The sequence below is a fragment of the Suncus etruscus genome, chromosome 1 (assembly GCF_024139225.1).
Source record: "Suncus etruscus isolate mSunEtr1 chromosome 1, mSunEtr1.pri.cur, whole genome shotgun sequence".
Taxonomy (NCBI): Eukaryota; Metazoa; Chordata; class Mammalia; order Eulipotyphla; family Soricidae; genus Suncus; species Suncus etruscus.
In genome coordinates this window covers 125587694-125607841 of record NC_064848.1, presented here as the reverse complement: position 1 = coordinate 125607841, position 20148 = coordinate 125587694, and the positions used below count along the sequence as shown (strand labels likewise).

The following is a 20148-nucleotide window of genomic DNA, read 5'->3' as shown; positions in this document are numbered from 1 at the left end:
GCTATAGTAAATGTAATGACCTTTTCCCACCAATTACCAATTATTTGATGTCTTTTAAGCCATATCTGCTATTGTCACAATTGCTTTTAGGTTTCAGATTAGTAAGGTCTTTGAAATATGATACTACTCAGCAGAAAGGAATCCAGGGAACTTGGCATAAAGATGATAATCTTTGGCCTTCCTGTGGCAAGATTTACAATGGTGACCTTAGGCTCTATTTCTTTTGGAGTGTAGTCATTTTTACTTAGAAGTGATGATTACTTTGAGCTCCTAGGTCAGCATGAATTGCCTAATATTATGTCAGATTCGTGCTTCCTAAGGGCTAGGCAGCATTAGGGACATGAAATGAAGTGAATTTTAATGTCTACAGAAGGCAGAGAATTTGATATATGAGCCACCCCAGACACCATGAATTTCCAAGAAGGAAGATTTTTGTACCAGTCTCTAACCTCTTCCAGGCTATCCATTCATTAGTTAGTGAAATATTATGAGTTCATTTTTAATTATGTGAAGTAGTTAAAACTTCCAGTTAATGAGATGAAAATCAAGAGTTAAAAGCTAGGTCTGCTCAAGGGCCAATCTTTTCCTTGAATGATAGAGACAACTGTATAAATAAGGTGCAAAACTGTCCACAACATCCTCAGTTCTGTTCACACACCTCTACCTAGCCCTTGAAGGCTTTCTCCTGTTGTAATTCCACACTGAATATCTTGTTGGTGTGAAAATCAGATCTTCATTTGAATGACATGTAAAGAAAGGCAGTTGGAAAGTTTGGTTTCAGACATTGCCTACTTTTCAACAGGAGGATACTGTCAATAGCATAGAAAGACAAACCAAATTTAAATATGTCCTGAGCACTAGATGGCACTCCAGGGTCGCTTTTCTAGCCTGTCCCTCCACTTTGAACATTAATTACCTCCTTTAAAAAGTGCAAACAGGCTGTTTAAACAAAGGTCCCTGTAGTTGCTCTGTAGTTCTGTTTTTATATTTATAGTCATGTAATCAATATGTTGGAAGAGTAATTAATTTTTAACCTCAACCCATGGGGAGATCAAATGTTACTGGAGTTAATGGATGGAATGGGCTTCATTATGCTAAAGCAACACTAATGATAAGGCAGGGAAGAAAGTGGAGGGTTGTAAACAATTGTGCCATCAAATACAATAATAAAGAAACAGCTCAACGGAATCACAAAATGCTGACCTATTGCCACTCTCCTTTACTACAATCAAGTTTCTGCTTCTGTCAACTAGACCAGAGTGCCTATTAGTCTCCTAACATATACTTTCATTTCTAATAAATGCTACTGGATATATGATTATAAAAAAACAGTTTGGTCAGATTAAAGTCCTTCATTTAAGTTCTCTGCATCTCTATTTCACACCCCCTTGCTCTATGAGTGCCACATAGTTATTAATCCACATTTTATTTTGTCTTAGGGGCACATCCTATGCTATCTCTCTGGCCTCATCCACAACATTTTGCAGCAGTATGTGTCTGACTATGTGCTGTGTTTTTCAATAAGTGACAACTTTGTGCAGCTTACAAGAATGCATCATATCTTAGGGCCAGAGAGATAGATAGCATGGAAGTAAGGAAGAAGGTCAGTGGTTCAAATCCCAGCATCCCATATGGTTCCCTGAGCCTGCTAGGAGCGATTTCTGAGCGTAGAGCCAGGAGTAAGTAACCCCTGCTGCCAGGTGTGACCCAAAAAGAGCAAAAATAAATAAATAAATAAACCCTTCCCCTCAAAAAAGAAAAAAAAGAATGCATCATATCCTTTTTGTACTGAGGAATCTAATGCTTTTTTTTTTTTTTAGCTACATAATCATCACAAATTTTTATGGCACATATTGAACTGGAAACACAGAGTATGATGGTTATGTTGGTGAAACATGAATTGGTGAGTTCAGTTCCAGGAGAGGGAGGAAGGTAGCATGGCTAGAACTAAGATGCTGGAACCAAAAAGGACAAAGGACTCATGTCTCTCTTATCCTTATTATAGCCTCCTACCCCTCTTCCTGAAATTTTCATTTCTATTTTTCAGATGGTGAGAAACTAAGGAAGATAAAAAATGAAGGCTCATAGTACAGCAGGGCTTATTATCATTATTATTGAATTAGAAAATACTAATTTTCAAATGAATCTCTCTTGTCCTTTAATCATTCTTTTTTTTCCCTTTACTTTTTGATGATGTGATTCTCCTTCTGGAATGTTCTTTTCCTGTCAAATCCATTTGGGCACAGCTCTTTTGCAAACTCCACCTGCAAAATGAATCTTTTTATATGCTGGAAATCCAAATATCTCAATTTATATGCTTATTACAATTATCTATTATAGTTAGAATTTTTGTCCTAATTTTTCTTTTCTAATAAAAGTGTAAATTATGGGAGGATTTGCAAACCTTTGCAAACTCCCTACATGCCTCACCAACTGACTCATGTAATATGAATAGCTTTCAGTGGTGAATTTACTGAAATTAGATAGTAGAAACTTGATCAAAGAATCCAAGATGGATGAGAATGTCAAAAAAGAGGTCATTTGTTAGGGGAGAATAATAATTAAAATAGTATGATTTTAGCTTATTCCATAAAACCATTGCAAACTAATTGTCTTGAAATGAAAAGAGAATATTGAATAGCAATGAAAGAGAATATTGCTTATCAACACCCATGCCCCATCCTTTTCCTTAACAGAAAACTTAGGAAACTTTGTTTTGGGTCAGAGGTCTTCTATGTGGTGTTCAAGGGACCTGAAGACCACTCAAAAATAACACTTTTTTTTTGTTTAGATTTTGGGGCCACACCAGTCGGCACTCAGAGAGTTACTCCTGGCTCTATACTCAGAAATTGCTTTTGGCAGGCTTGGAGACCATATAGGATGCTGGAGATTGAACCCAGGTCCATCTCGGGTTGGCCACATGCAAGGGAACACCTTACTGCTGTGCTATTGCTCCAGCCTAAAATAACACTATTTTTAACTTGAACTCAAAACAGAAGATTATACTTCCTCGTCTCCCTTTGCATTCAGGTATACCTCTAAGACTAGTTCCTGCCAAATATAGTAATATAAATACTTTTGTAGGACTCTAAGGTAATTTTTTTTTTACTTATTTTGGTACCTTTTAAGGGGAGCCACACATGGAGGTGTGAAGGCCACTCAAAGTTCTGAGCTCAAGAGTCTCTCTCAGTGGTCCTTGAGGGAACATAAAAATCAGGGGATCAAATCTGGACCTTTTGAATGTAAAGCATGAGTGAGCATTTCTTTGGCTCTTATAGTAAGTTTTTTTTTGTTTGTTTGTTTTTAGGTCAGACCCTGCTCCCTGGCAGGCTCGGGAGATGCCATATGGGATGCCGGGATTCAAACCACTGTCCTTCTGCATGCAAGGCAAACCCCCACCTCCATGCTATCTCCCTGGCCTTTACAGTAGGTTTTAAAAGAAATCTGATTCAATATTTTCTTTTTCTTCCTGGAGCTTCAGGAAATTATATGAACCATAGAGGTTATTTGGAGGATGGAATATAATTTCTGAGATAGTAGGGCAGATGATGGAAGCCTGGATTCCTGCAGACACTTTGAAAACTTTACATATGCCTGTATAACTTGTTTCCCAATTTATTTTGTGTAACAGAAGAAAACTATTTTATTTAAGCTACAGCAGTTTTGGACATTTAAACTTAATGCTTATACACATCCTTTAGATTAATTGTGGATCATGTTGCATAAAAGCCCTTTGGATGGGTTTGGATGGTGGTAGATGGTGATGGAGGGCCTTTCTCTTCCAGCTCAGGACCACGTGTATGCAACCCCCTCCAGCTGGTGGGTCCGCAAGTTCAGGATAGCATCAGGGAGAAAACTCACAGGCAGTCAGGCTTCTGGAGATATCTTTATTCAGCCCTGACCAACATGTGTGGCCTATTATCTTAAACCTATTTAAGTATGATGTCCTCAGCTTGCCCTGGTCTTAGCTTCTTTCAGCCATCTCTCCTCTTCCTGCTTCCATCTTCCATCAATCCTCTAACAATCTTCTCCCTCCTGGCCTTTGGCCAAACCTTTTGAGACCTATCCAAGACCCCTGCCAGAAATGGGTAGGTCTTACCCTAAGGTAAAGTTATGTAGAAGATGGGGGGCAGTGACAGATCATTATTTTTTTAAGTGTTGTCAGGAACTCTTTTAAGAATAATAATGATTGGGGCCAGTGAGGTGGCGTTAGAGGTAAGGTGTCTGCCTTGCAAGCACTAGCCAAGGAAGGACTGCGGTTCGATCCCCCAGCGTCCCATATGGTCCCCCCAAGCCAGGGGCAATTTCTGAGCGCTTAGCCAGGAGTAACCCCTGAGCATCAAATGGGTGAGGCCCCCCAAAACAAACAAACAAACAAGAATAATAATGATCATATAAATTTATTATCTGTGAACATCCCATATGGTCCCCCAAGAGAGGAGCGATTTTTGAGTGCATAGCCAGGAGTAACCTGAGCATCATAGGATTTAGCTCAAAAAGAAAAATAAAAGGCAAAGAAATTGTAGTTGGGGTTAAGGTACTTATCTTGCACATGGCCAATCCCAGTTGGATCCATGACATCATATATGGTCCACTGAGTACTTTCAGAACTAATTCCTAAGCACAGTTGGGTATGGTTCATTCCGATCCCTGTTCCTTTTTCATGAGAAAAATAATAAAAGAAAGGAGATAAACTTGGATAAAATTTGTTTAATTTAGCAATTCAAGCCTTTTAGAACCAGTTTGATGAAAATAAATTCTTCAGAAGTTTAAAGAAGGACTGTTGTTTGGAATTGCAGTTGTGAAACCTAATGATAGCTAATGTTTAGTTTTTGTTCTCTTATGTTCAGTTGGAGCTTGATAAGCTTAGCTAAATGAAAGTGTTAATTTTTATTCCTTAGGGTACTCAGTGTCTCACTTCCTGTATTTTTATAAGTAGAAAGTAATTATAATTTTATAATAGAAGTGGATGAGCTGGGGCTGGAGAGATAGCATGGAGGTAAGGTGTTTGCCTTTCATGCAGAAGGATGATGGTTCAAATCCCAGCATCCCATATGGTCCCCTGTGCCTGCCAGGGGTGACTTCTGAGCCTAGAGCCAGGAGTAACCCCTGAGCACTGCCAAATGTGACCCAAAAACAAAAACAAAAACAAACAAAAAAAAAGAAGTAGATGAGCAGAGAAGTTTAAAATATAAGATAGCTTCCCTAGACATACAATCAACTCTTCTTTGATAAAGGGACAATAAATGCAAAATAGAGCAAGGAAAGCCTCTTCAACAATTGGTATTGGCACAATTGGTCAGTCACATGCAAAAAGGCAAACTCAGACCTCCAAATAACACCATGCACAAAGGTCAAATCCAAATGGATTAAAGACCTTGATAGCAGATCCAAAACCATATGGTATATAGAACAACACGTAGGTAAAATACTCCTATTGAGACTGAAGGCATCTTCAAGGAGGAAACAGCACTGTGCAGACAAGTGGAAGCAGAGATAAACAAATGGAACTATATTAAGCTAAGAAGCTTCTGCACTTCAAAGGAAATAGTGATTAGGATACCAAGGTCACCCAAAGAATGGGAGAAACTATTCACACAATACCCATCAGATAAGGGGCTAATATCCAAGATATACAAGGTACTGACTGAACTTAAAAGAAAAAAAAATCTAACCCCATCAAAAAATGGGGAGAAGAAATGAACTGACACTTTCTCAAAAAAGAAATACAAATGGCCAAAAGGCACATGAAAAAACGCTCCACATCACTAATCATCAAAGAGATGCAAATAAAAGAAACAATGAGGTACAATCTCACACCACAGAGACTGGCACACATCACAAAGAACAAAAACAATCAGTGCTGGCAGGAATGTGGAGAGAAAGGAACTGTCATTCACTGTTGGTGGGAATGCTGCCTAGTCCAGCCTTTATGGAAAGCAATATGGAGATTCCTCAAAAAACTTGAAATTAAGCTCCCATACGATCCAGCTATAAACTCCTAGGGGTATACCCTATGAACACAAAAATGCAATACAAAAATGCCCTCCTCACACCTATATTCATTGCAGTGCTACTTACAAGAGCCAGACTCTGGATGACCTTCAACAGATAAATGGCTAAAGAAACTGTGGTACATATACACAATAGAATATTATGCAACCATCAGGATAGATGAAGTCATAAAATTTTCCTACACATGGATGGCCATGGAAAGTATTATGGCAAGTGAAATAAGTCGGAGGGAGAGAAAGAGACACAAAATAATCTCACTCACCTATGATTTTTAAGAAAAATAAAAGACATTATTGTCATGATGCCCAGAGACAATAGAAATGAGGGATGGAAGTACAGGCTCACTGTAGAGTGGTGAGTACAGTTAGAGAAATAACTACTCTAATAACTCTGACAATGTCAATGAGTGAGAGAAGTAGAATGCCTGTCTCGAATACAGGCAGGGAGGAAAGAGGGATATTGGGACATTGGTGATGGGAATGCTTCACTGTTAAAGAGAGGTGTTCTTTTTATGACTGAAATCCAAATACAATCATGTTTGTAATCATGGTACTTAAAGATATTATTAAAAAATACAAGATGGCTATAATATCGTATAACTTGAGTATAAGAAGATCTGAGTATGGGGCCGGAGAGGTGGCGCTAGAGGTAAGGTGTCTGCCTTGCAAGCACTAGCCAAGGAAGGACTGCGGCTCGATCCCCCAGTGTCCCATATGGTCCCCCCAAGCCAGGGGCAATTTCTGATCGCTTATCCAGGAGAAACCCCTGAGCATCAAATGGGTGTGGCCCCCCAAAAAAGAAGATCTGAGTATAAGATGATCCCCCTAATTTTACCCTAAAAACTAGAAAAACCTAGTGACTTGAGTATAAGCCAAGGTGGAAACTGCAGCAGCCACTGGTAAATTTTAAAAATAAAAATATATACCAAAAAACAATTATAATAATTGAGGACTCAGTAAATAAATAAGTAAATAGATACATGATTACTTTTACAATACATGATTGTTTGATATACTGTATACCATTAATATACAACATTAACTTATAGTATTCAATGGCAATTTTAATAAAGTGAATAAATCATTTAAGACAGTAAAGCATTGTAAATAAGTGGTTAACAATCCTGAATTCTTATATTCCAAAACCCCTGATAATAAGGGTTCAGGATTTATAAACATTTATTTACACGACTTTACTGACTTAAATGGATTTTTCACTTAATTAAATGTGCCATTGAATATTGTGGGTTAAATAGTTCAGTGGCATCAAGTTCAGCTCACCCATGACTTGTGGACAAGCTGAAGTACCGCCCTCCAGCAGAAGGCAGAAGATGACTAGAGACTATGTCCATTTGAATCAAATAACCTGTAAGACCTGAGTATAAGCCGAGTTCAGGGTTTTCGGCACAAAATTTGGCTCATACTTGAGTAGGTAGGTGTATACATATGTATGTATGTGTATATATAATATATGTAATTTGAGCCACTCAGCAATGCTCAGAGATAATTCCTGGATCTTCACTGAGGATTGAATCCTTGAGGGCTGGGGGGACCATATGGGATACTGAGGACCAGGTCAGCTAAATGCAAGGCAAGTACCTATCTGCTGTATTATCTCTCTAGTTTGTGTGGTTGAAAATATTACCAAGAAGTACTTAATTTTATTTAGTTTTATCAAATAACTTACATTTTTAAGTAAATAATTCCTTCTCAGTCACACCTGTCTGAATTTTTACATGATGGTGCCAGCAGTTCAACCAATTGCTTTTTTTTTTTTGGTTTTTGGGCCACACCCGGTAACGCTCAGGGGTTACTCCTGGCTATGTGCTCAGAAGTTGCTCCTGGCTTGGGGGACCATATGGGACGCCGGGGGATCGAACTGTGGTCCGTCCAAGGCTAGCGCAGGCAAGGCAGGCACCTTACCTCTTGCGCCACCGCCCGACCCCAACCAATTGCTTTTTTAGGGGAGCACACCTGGCGACGTTCAGGGGTTACTCCTGGCTATGCACTCAGAAATTGCTTCTGGTTTGGGGGACCACATGGGATGCTGGTGGGTCGAACCACAGTCTGTCCTAGGCTATCGTGTGCAAGGCAAAGGTCCTACCGCTTGCTCCACTGCTCCAGCCCCTAGTTGATCAACTAATTGATCTAGCTGATTGTCTTTAGTTGATCTATAGATGATCCATCAGCTTTCATAAGCTTTAAGTCACAAAATATTCATGGTTTTACTCCTTCAAGTGTTAGACATATATACTGAAATCTTTACAGGCATTTCTCATTCTTGTTCTAAAAGTTTTCTTAAACTTCTCTATAAAGTAGAACACTTGATTTGACTTGAAAATCTGCCAGTTTGTCTTTCAGTAAGTACGAACAGCACCTTTCCAGTTGCTTAAGTCAACAACTTGGGAATCATCTTTGACCATTCCTTTTCCTCTTGCTCACATACAATTCATCTGCACATTCCATTCATTTTATCTTCAAACTGCATCTCCAGTCTGTCCACTTATATACCTGAACTGCCTTTGCCCTACTTCAAGCCAACCAGTCCTAATCCTAATAGCAGAGTTTATTTCTGGCATTGTTACAGTCTTTCTGCTTTATCTCCAGCATTGTTACAGCCTATTTTCACTCAGCAGCCAGGCTGACTAATCTATTAAGAATAAATCATGTTCTCTCCTTTAAAATCCTTCAGCAGCTTCCCAATTCTGGTATAATAGTAATGTAACTTCTTTTTGCTTATGTTTTAAGTTCCCTCACACCATTCCTCCCTAACTCTATAGTATTACTGGCTTTCAGCTTTGTTTTCTGGTTTTTACTTCCAGAACAATCTTTACACTTAGGGTTATTCTGCACTGGTTCCAGTGTCAGCTTTTCATACTGCTCACAACTCTGTTTTTGGGTTTAGGCGGGGTGGTTACACCTGGTGATGCTCAGAAGTTACTCTTGCCTCTGAGCTCAGATATCGCTCCTGGCAGGCACGGGGGACCATATGGGATGCCGGGATTCAAACCACCATCTGCCCTGGATTATGCTTGCAAGGCAAATGCCCTTCTGCTGTGCTATCTCTCTAGTCCCTGTTTTTGGTTTTTGAGCAATACCCAGTGGTCCTCAAGGGTTTTTTCTTGCTCAGAAGTCACTCTGGATCATATGTGGCATCAGAGTTGGAACCAAGGTAAGCTGCAGGGAAGGCAAATGCTTTAAATTCCCCTTTACTACATATCTCCTGTCCTAATACTACTCAATCTTTTTTTTTTTTTTTTTAATGTTCAGGGGTTAGTCATCTCTGCTCTCAGAATCACTCTTGATGGGGTCTAGGGGGACTGACTATAAGTGATGCTGGAGATCGAATCTGTGGTGTGTATTAACATGTGCAAGGCAGGCCAACCTACCTGCTACGTTCTATCTGCTGTGCCATCACTTTGGTCCCAGTATTGCTTATTCTTTTTTTTTTTTTTTTTGGTTTTTGGGCCACACGAAGCGGTGCTCAGGGGTTACTCCTGGCTGTCTGCTCAGCAATAGCTCCTGGCAGGCACGGGGGACCATATGGGACACCGGGATTCGAACCAACCACCTTAGGTCCTGGATCGGCTGCTTGCAAGGCAAACGCCGCTGTGCTATCTCTCTGGGCCTGCTTATTCTTAACTTCAAGTCTTTTATTCTTTTTTTAAATTAATATCTTTATTTAAGCACCATGATAGTAAACAGTTTGTACTTGCGTTTCAGTTATAAAAAAGAACACCCCCCTTCACCAGTGCAACATTCTAACCACCAATGCCCTCCATCTCCCTCCTCCTCCACTCTCTCCCTGTATTCGAGATAGGCATTCTATTTCTCTCACTCATTACCATCGTCATGATTTAACTTCAAGTATTAACTCACATATTCTTCTAGAAGAGGCCTTTCTTTGTCAACCTATGCAAATGGCCATTTTAATCTTTACTTATATCCTATTTATTTTTTTCACAGCATATAATAATTAAAAATTAACGTGGGTAGGGACAGACAGATAGTACACGAGTTAAGGTATTTGCCTTTCATGTGACTGTTCTAGATTCAATTCTCAGTACTACATAAGGTCATCTGAGCCTCACCAGGAGTAATATTTGAACAGGGCCCTGAGCACAGCTGGGTATGGTCCAAACACCTCCCTGAAAAAAATCAACCAGGGAATTATTTCTCTAAGTTGTTTTTCCATTAACTTAAACAGTTATCTGTACATGTATCCATTGTCTTTAAATCTATTGGTATTTTTTTAATCATCTACTCTGACCCTTTGGAATAAATTCTCTGGGACTCAATAATCTTGTCTAGATTTTCTGCTCTTCTGATAACAATGCTTGCCATATTAGATAATTTTAATAATTTTCTGTTGAGTAAATGAAAACCCAGATTTGTTCACAGGCAAATGATGAGTCTAGATGACAGATATGGGATTGGAATCTGGTCTTTTCTTGCTTCAAGACCGTTTCTTTATGATACCTTTATCATAATGAATAGTGGTTCCTGGTAATTCTAAGGGGTACTTTATATAGTGTCAGCTGCTTGCAAGGCAAGTGCCTTACTCCTTATACTATCTCTCCAACCCAATTCTTTTTACTTTGATGTGGTGTATGTGGCTGCTCTTGGACTCAAACCTCTTATTTAAAGCAAAGGTTATTTTAGGCAAATAAAATGAAACAGAATAACATAGTTAATGTGTATTTTCATGCAAGTGATTTTGTATGAACTTCACAGATGCTTTAATCATATATATAATTTGAATTATTGAAATAATTTCCCCAATTATCACTTTCATTATTCTTTCTAGGCATTAAGTCCTTTCACTTTGACTATTCTTGTCCAAATTTAACTTATTTCCAAATTATCTTTGAAGATATGTAGATATGACCTAACAGGTAATAAATCACAATAATGTTGTTGTTTAAAAGGATAGAGTCTTTTTTTCCTTACCCCCTCCCCCAAATTGAATGAAAAACAAAATCTCAAGCACATACAGTATGAGAATACTGTTTTTCTTGGTAATATTTCATTTCCTTTACAAGACTATTTCTTCTGCTTTCCATTGTCAGCAGACAAAAATGATACAATTAAATCAAGGAAACCAGGCAGGGCCTATTTTGGAAAATAAAGTGAATTCATTTCTGATTTGAACAAAGAAAAAATTATGTTGGAAAAACACAACTCCAATGAGATTCAAACTCAACAAGTCTCATGTTAACTCAGGACACCACTTTGGAGCTGCATTTGTGTTGATTTTTGAGAAGCGGTAGTGATTTTACCCTTCAAAAAATTTTTTTTTTTTGGTTTTTGGATCACACCCGGCAGTGCTCAGGGGTTACTCCTGGCTCTACACTCAGAAATTGCATACAAGGCAAACACCTTACCTTCATGCTATCTCTCTGGCACCCCTTCAAAATTTTAATTCTAAAAAATATGGAGAAAGGCTTCAGGATCAAATATCAGTAAACACTCAGAATATTTGTGCAGAGACTCAGATTCAATGCTGGTTCTAATCTGAGCCCATTGATTCTAAGTACAAATTTCTGTAAGTAACTCTAGCAGTTATATTGCAGCCAATCAAGGGCTAGGGTTGGTGAGAGGCATTTTATAAAACAGATGAAGTCTAAAGACACTTAAAAGATTAAAAAAAGCAATTTGATGGATTAATAAACATAGCAATATATAACTTTTGTGAAAAAAAAACACCCTCTCATAATACCTAATATTAATAGTACCATGAAACAGAGCTATCGCCATAGACAAGAAAAATATGACTTAAGATTAAATGACATTTAAGTAAAGTAATTACAAAATAAAAGAGTAAGACACTAAGGAGGGCCTTGCAGTTGATTAAGTCAGATAACTAGGGCCTTGCTCTTATTTAAATTTTAGACATTGTGATCTACATTACTGTTAATGGTATGGTTTCATGCATACAAAGTTCCAACACCACACTCTCACTAGCCTGTCCCTCACCCCACCAGGGGGATCTCATGCTACCTATTTAGAGACTGCTCCCATCCACTTATCTACCTGCCATGTTAAACCCAGTCTGATAGACCAGTTCTCAGGTTCTGTTGCCTTTATCTTTATTATTCTTGATGATGCTTCTTTTATATTAGGTGAGAGAAACCACTCAGCATGATGCCTTCCAAATACATCGATATAATGGTGAATTCATGACTTCATCTTTCATTATGGCTGATTAATTGGTATTCTGTTGTATATATGCACCATAATCTTTGTGTCTAGTCATCTACTCTTATATATATAACCTGGTTTTATGTCCAGATTTTGGCTATAAATAGTGCTACAAAGAATATAGGAGAAAAATGTCTTTTCAAAATAGAATTTTTGGGCAAGGCCCTGTTCTTGATATTAACTAAAAAGGATAAATAAAATTAGCATCTATCATGATATTCTGGAATATGCCAAAGTTTGGACAATTTTAATGCTCATTTTCTTCTATAAGCTTCCATGTTATAGAGCAAGCCAGATTAATAACCATGGCCTTCACAATAGTCAAGATTTCCAGAGTAATGGCTGTCGTTTATTAAATTTGGTACACATTTTGCCATTCAATTCTTCCACAACCTTCTGAAGAAGCCATGTTTTCTATGTCATTTACAGAGAAACCAAGAACTAGGAAGGTTAAACAATAACTCCAAAGTTGAATTACTACTGGTTGAGGGTTGGATATAATTCAAATTCAAAATGTGTGATTACAGAGTGGGTGCTCCTAACCTTTATACTGTAGTGCTTCTATCCAAAATGAGAATAAGAGTGGGCCTGCCAGGTTACTGGGCCTTGAATTATCACTGGATTAAATCAGTAACATGATGTCAGGCAACTCAGGCCTCTGCATGCAGCTCCTTATGTAATGGGCAATATTAGGTTGGGTATTACTTCTGCCAAAAGGAGAGTTGGATTGAATCAAAGTAACTGGCTACAGTAAACAACTCATTTCTCTAGTGTCTGTTTGCTATAGTAAGTAAAGGTCCAGTCAGTTGAAAGTTCTGTCAAATGGAATTCTGAAGTAATTCTTTACAGAATGTTCATTATCAGGAAGAGGGAGGTGATTTAAAAAAATAAACAAATAAGCACAAATTAAAAATACATTATAACATCTAAGAAATATCATGGAATATTGTGAAAGAGAAATACTTAGGAAAAAGTAATATGTTGCTGACTTTTAAGTGTCTTTCAGCTTTGCTAAATGGAAATTTAAAACTGTATTTTTATTAAGGAAAACCATTTAAAACTCTTCCTATTTAAGTATTGTTGAGCAAATATGTGGAGGATATCAGTTTGAAGGAACAACAAACTGTACTTCAACTTCTGAGAGCTTGGAGGTGTGTCCAAAGAGGACAAGCTTTGTTTATATAGCTCCTATACTGGGAGCATATTTTTGGTGGGAGGTCAAAGTCACAGATGTAGAGAGATAGTCTTCTTGACAGAAGAGATTATGTTGAGTAATAGCTTTGTCAATATGATCGAGGTTGAAAAAAAAAAAGAATACAGAAATGCTTATCTTAGTTTGGAACTGATGTAGAGTGGAAATTTCTGGAAGAATATACAAGAAAATGTTAACTTGGTTACTCTTGCAGGAATAGGGAACCTTTTTCTGCCAAGGGCCATGTGGATGTCTGTAACATCATTTACAGGCAATACAACTGAGGAAAACAGACTGTGGGCATCAGGTGTAGATCACAAGATTTTGTGGGTCCAATACAGCTACAGGGCTGGATATTCCCCACCCTACCTTAGGTAGTAAGGCTGAAGAGTGTGGAAAAGTAGTCGGGGAGCATTTCCTGTTCACTTTATAGCTTTTGCATAATTAATATTTTTCCATGAGGTTCTATTTTATGATAACAAGCAAAGCAAAACAAGCCCAAAACAAATAACCCTCTGAAATCCAAAAACACCCTGTAAAAACGTAAGAAATGAATGCAAAAACCCAAGTAAGCATGGACATAGGGTTCCAAGCAGCAAACTGACATAATCAAATATTTAATTTTGGCTAAACTAGGTTTTAGATTTTGGAAGAGTTCAATATGGTTGCTTTTTATTTATTTTCGTTTTTAGGTCACACTCAGCAGCACTCAGGGGTTACAGTACTCCTGGCTCTATGCTCAGAAATAGCTCCTGGCAGGTTCAGGGGATCATATGGGATGCCGGGATTTGAACCACCGTCCTTCTGCATGCAAGGCAAATGCCCTACCTCTATGCTCTCTCTCTGGCCCCAAGAGTTCATTATGGAAAAAGAAAAATTAGGTAATTCATTAGAATAATCTTGCCATAATATGGGAAATAATGACTTCTATACAAGTGTAATTTGGGGACAAAATTCTAAATCCCACATGGAGGATCCATGTTTTCTCCATAACATAGTATTTAAAATAAAATGATTCAAAGCAGGCATCATTTAAATGTTGACATTCTTGCACTAGAGGGAGTTGCATTTTTATTAATAGGTTGTCTCTGTCAATGAAATAATCTGTAAGTAAACATATCCTTGGAGTAAAAGTAAGAAATGAATAAAAAAGATAAATGAGTGATAATGGATTCGTATATATTTTCCAAATCATAAATGTATTAAAGATTGAATAAGAGCAACACATTTTGGACACAGTTTTTAATTATTTTCTTCTCCCTGTGTGAACCAACAGCATAGATTGTACAGCCTCTATTTTTTACTTTCTGTGATTTTAAGCATTTGTTTACTAAACTAACAGCATTTCATTAGGCAAGACTAATTCCTGAGAGCATTACCTTAGCCCATTAGCTTGTAGAATCATTAATTTATGTGACATGTTTTGAGATGACATCATTATTACTACCATTATTATTTTATCAATTAAGCTAATTTTCAGATAAAATACTTTGAGATCTCAACACTGGTTATTTTCTTTCTGAAATGTCTTTCACAAATTTTTTTGTTTAATCACGAGCTTTTGCTTTACTCATGTGCTTCTCTATCAACACTTGGACTACTACTAAAGCTAAGGTAAATTTCCTTTGTTTAATCCTTCCATTTTCAGCAAAAATATTAGAAACAGCTTTGCAAAATAATCCCAGTGAGATATTTGGATTTCTCTCTAATTTTGTTTATTGGTGTTTCTAAATTTTTCTGTGATGATCATGTGATTGACTTCAAAAGTGTAGACAGACTCTTGGGGATGAATTTCATGAAGGCTCTGGATTTGGCATTTCTTGTTTATGGGTATTGTGGTCACTGAGGAACATGGCGGTTATTTGGTCACAGTTCTACAGCAGGAAAGCCCCAGCTGGGCTCTGATGGGAAGAGCAGATGTCACTAGCTAAAACAGTGGCAAATGTCAAAGGGAAGGCTTGAGTTGGCAGACTTCGTTCTGCCCATTTCCTTCTTTCCAACACTCTTTGGATTAAAGACAGAAAGAAAACTCATAAAACTGAAAATTACAAACAACCAAGAAAGGTAAGTGAAAGATGGTGCTCAAAAATTTCAGGCCACCCAATAAATATAACTGTAATATAAGAAACTGTTATTACAGCTTACATGGGCCTAATGGTGAACAGAAATAGTTTGGAGAGTCAGTGGATAACAGTTCTGACATGTTTGAATGCCAAAGATTTTTAAAGTTGATCTCTTTTGGCCTGGTAAGATTTTATGCATTTTTGTCGTTCCAACCCAGAGGTCTAAGAATTAGTAGCGCTTTCTCCCAGCCTGGAACTCATGTGGTGAGAAGAATGATTGCATGTGACAGTGAAGAAGTAGATCCATGAAGACAAAAGGTTTCTTTTTTAAGAAAAGGGTAAAGAAATTATCATCTAGGACCAGGGCATCAAAGCAATGCTAGATTAACATTTAAATAAAATTTTTCTGCTTATGCACCCTAAAAATGACTATTTTCACCTTGGCAGTTCACCTTTAAAGCTACCTAGTTTGGAGAATGCATAAGCAGTAGGTCCCAGAAGAATAAAAAAGTAAATAAAATAAAAGTATCAATATTGCAAATCACAGTGTCTAAAAGGGGAGGTAGAAAAGAAGTGTGTATGTGAAGGAGAGAGAAAGAGAGAGAGAAAGAGAGTCAAGAAAACTGCCCCACAGACAGGCAGGGGGAGGATGAGAGGGAAACTGGGGACATTGGTGGTTGGAAATGTACAATGGTAAATTCAGTCACTGCATGACTAACTCAGTCATTAATAACTTGGTATCTGTGGAAAAAAAAAACCCAACTGTATTATTAACAACCTTATAACCACAGTGTTTAAATAAAGTAATTAGGACAAAAATTTGGTCTTTGGGGGAATTAACTTTATTAAAAGTTAAAACCACAAATCTCAATTAAAAGTGAAAAAAGGACTAGAAATAACTTGGATGCTTGGATACTAATTTTATTTTGTTTGGATACTAATTTTATCTAATGAACTAATAGATCATCATCACTTTTTTAGCCTACAATTTTTGTTAGAAAAAGAAACCATTTATTAGCATAGCCTAGAATCAAGAAGAAAAAACAGACAGAAGTTCACTCTCTAGCTGTAATAAAATATTTGCTTTGAAGACAATACGGTGCTTGTTGGATGTCAGGATAGTGAGTCCTATTAATGATGGGCTTTTCTTTTACAGTAGGTATGCTTTTGCAATTTTCCTAGATTTCTGCTCGAGGGTCACATGGTAAGTCAATAGTAGTTATAAACCTCTCAGCATTGTGATCAATACCTTGGCTGACGTAATCCGAACCTTAAGTGTAATTTACAACAAAGGACAGTTTGGGCAAGTCTCTGTTTTATTACCTTCAATTCGCCAACTAAAATATTTCACTGGTTTATGACTGAAGTTATTTCCAATTTTTTGATAGATAGGCAATTGAAATAGTCCTGAAGAAAAATGTCAAGTACGAAAAGAAAAAACAATTTATGGACTTTAGAGTAATAGGCATTTCTACTTTAGGGCATAATGTCTGCATACCTGTCTCCTAAAATTGTCAAAAGAGTCACATGAAGGAATTCTGCAAATTGGTGTTATTTATCTACATGTGTCTGGCCATACAGCAGGATCATCATATCAACAAAGCATTTCTTATCTTTCAGACATATGACTAAATTAGTATTGCATCTGCTTTATCCTGAATCATTACCCATTTGAGCAAAACAAGTAGTAGCAATTGTTTTTTGACATTACTCGAAAATTGCGAATCCTGTTACTGTGCCTTCCTGCGATTTCCCTGGAATTAATTTAGACTATTTCTGCCATGTTTGTTTTGTACTCTGGGCCTTCAAGCTAAACAAGAAAAAATAAAGAAAAGTAAGTCACTGGAGATGTGACTAAAGGAATAGTAGGGAGTCTGGAGAAGGAAGAAGAGACAGAAGACGTGTTTTACACTCAGAGGAAAGGTCACTTCCTAGTCCTTCTTCTTACCCCTCTGATTCCCTGCACTTTTGTTTTAAGGATGTGTGGAGTCACAGTTCTGTAGGTACTGTAGGAAGTAAGAGTTGAACGATAAGATTTGAATATAATCATTTGTATTTTTATACTGAAGCCCCTTAAAAGCACAATTTCACTTTCAGTCAACTATAGGCTAACTTTACTTTTTTTTTTAATTGTCCCAAACTAGATAATATCATATCATAATAACTGAACACCGATGGTGTGTTAGGGGCCTTTACATACTTTACATACTGTTTTTTTTTTTTTTTTGGTGTCACATCCATTGATGCTCAGGGTTTACTTCTAGCTCTGTGCTCAGAAATTACTCTTGGCATGTTTGGGGGGCCAAATGGGATGCCAGGGATTGAACCTGATTAGGTCTTGTGCAAAGCAAATGCCCTTCCTGCTATTCTATCACTCTGCCCCCTTTGCATACTATGTTTTACTTTTACTTTTTCAAACAATTTTGAAAAGTATGTAGGAGTAACTTTGTCAGATGAACTTAATTTGAAAAATTCAATATCCAGTATCCAATGTAAGTCAGATCCTAATCTATTTGTAAAGAGGCTTCACTTTTTATATTTAAACTATGATGCTTCTTGGGCCAGGAAGATCTCTCAAGGGACTGATCATGTTTTGCACTCAGGAGCTGGGTGAGTGATTCCTGGCATTGTGTATTGCCTGAGAACTGTACTAGGAGTACCCCTAAGCCCTGTCAAGTGCTGCTCCCTCAAACATTACAATGAACTGCGAAATCTCTTCACTATAGATGGCTGATTTAAAAGAAATCACATTCCTAATATTCACTAGTGGTATGATTTTATTTCTCCCACTGAATTCCTTGGGGTAAGATTTAGTTTTATATCTTCATTACTTACCACAGCACTTGTCATATTTAACTGCTACATAATTGTTCAAGTAGATGAAATGTTGATCAATTTGTTATAAAATGAAAACTGTTTCCTAGTCTCAATTGGGTAGATTAATAATGTGAGATGCTAACACACAAACATTTGATATGCCTCTACAATTTTTATATTCTTCCCCTCATTCCTTAAAGGGCCACTCCCTGCGGTTATGGTGATGTGAAGACCAGAGATTGTGGGGCTGCTTGAGAAGAGACTCTAGTGGTGCTCAGGGTCCTGCAAGGCCACACGTGGCAATTACTGGGGACTCCGGACCACATTTGGAGATGATGGGGTGCATCTGATCCCAGATTGTGTGCATGCATGTATATGCTTGGCCCCTTTACTCTTTCCCTGACCCGAAACCATCTGAGTTTCACAAAGGGGTGTCTTTGTATCCATAGAAAGGTTCCTCCAGACCCTGTCAGTGCTCACCAAATATCAAGGAAGCTACACAGTTTCTGCACCTGTGGTGGTCTAAAAAAAGATTCCAGATTCGGGGCCAAAGAAATAGCACAGTGGGTATGGCAATTGCCTTGCACGTGGCTGACTCGGGTTCAATCCCTGGCATCCCATATTGTCCCCTGAGCCGTGCCAGGAATAACCCGAGCACTGCTAGGTCAGACCCTCCCAAAAGACTGAAGGTTAAAAAAGACTGAGAAGACACTGTTTTGATTTAGCAGATTTGAGAACTAGTGATGCCAGGCTCTTGCCTTTCAGGGACATGGACTTTGATCTAATTTCCCTTTGAAGTGTAAATCTTAGAGGCAGTTTGGTAGTGCAGGGGTTTTATTCTCTTGCAGTAAAGAATAAAATCAGCTCCACTGAATTATGTAACCAAAGGTTAAATGCATATTCTGCCTCCCCTCTTTTTAAAATCAGATTGTTCCAAAATGACATACAATCCTTTTCTGACTGAAAGATCACCTTGTAAGAGTATTTATGGAGAAAACCTGAGGGTAATTCCTCTAGTAAGCAGGCTCCTAAATGGGGAAAATCTTTGATTGGCAAGTTTCCTTCAAATTGGTGCCAGCTATGTGCTTGCAGGCTCCTCTGCCAATCATAACTGATGGTTCAAGGACACACCTTGCTGGAGAAACGTATTGTTCAAAGGTAGGAAGGAGCCAGGTGCTCTAGTGGTTGAAAGATTGGTAGACAAATACAGGTAATTCAGTGAATCAGGGATCAGGGCAGACCTAAAAGTCTTTTAGAAAGACTTTCTATCAATGGGAGGAGAGAGAAGAGGGATAAGAGAGAAGAGAGAGAGAAAAAAGGTTATTTTGGGGTCTTATGCGTGCAAGGTAAGCACTTTAGTACTAAGTCATCTCTGGTCCCTTTGAGATTCAAACTCTTAGCTGTCCAGTTATTATTATTATTATTATCATTATTATTATTTTAGCCATCAGATTACCAAAGATCTGTGTTCATCTCTCAGTGGTCACAACACAAGCCATGTCCTTTAGGAGCCCCAACCCGGTTCCCAAATATACTGTGTTTCTACTGTCTCACTCCAGTTACCAGTTTCTCCCTCACAACTGGAAGAACAGCTTCTAGTAAAGACAGTTTACTCAAAAGTAGGAAGATTATCTTGTTGGTCTGCCCTTACAGCGAACACTGTATCGGCCACCAAGATTACAGACCCATATTATTATTATTATTGTTATTACTATATTTTTTGTTTTTTTTGGACCACACCTGGTAACGCTCACTCAAGGATTAATCCTGGCTATGTGTCAGAAATTGCTCCTGGCTTGGGGGACCATATGGGACACCGGAGATTAAACCCAGGTCCGTCCTGGGTGAGCCACGTGCAAGG

General features: G+C 37.9%; 1 protein-coding gene and 1 pseudogene across 1 annotated transcript in view; both read right to left on the bottom strand.

Moving 5' to 3' along the window:
- The window catches only part of CAPZA2 (capping actin protein of muscle Z-line subunit alpha 2), a 468908-nt gene that overhangs the window by 110715 nt on the left and 338045 nt on the right, over positions 1-20148 (bottom strand). The gene's annotated exons all lie outside the window — the stretch shown is intronic.
- LOC126033431 (uncharacterized) lies at positions 19730-20022 on the bottom strand (annotated as a pseudogene).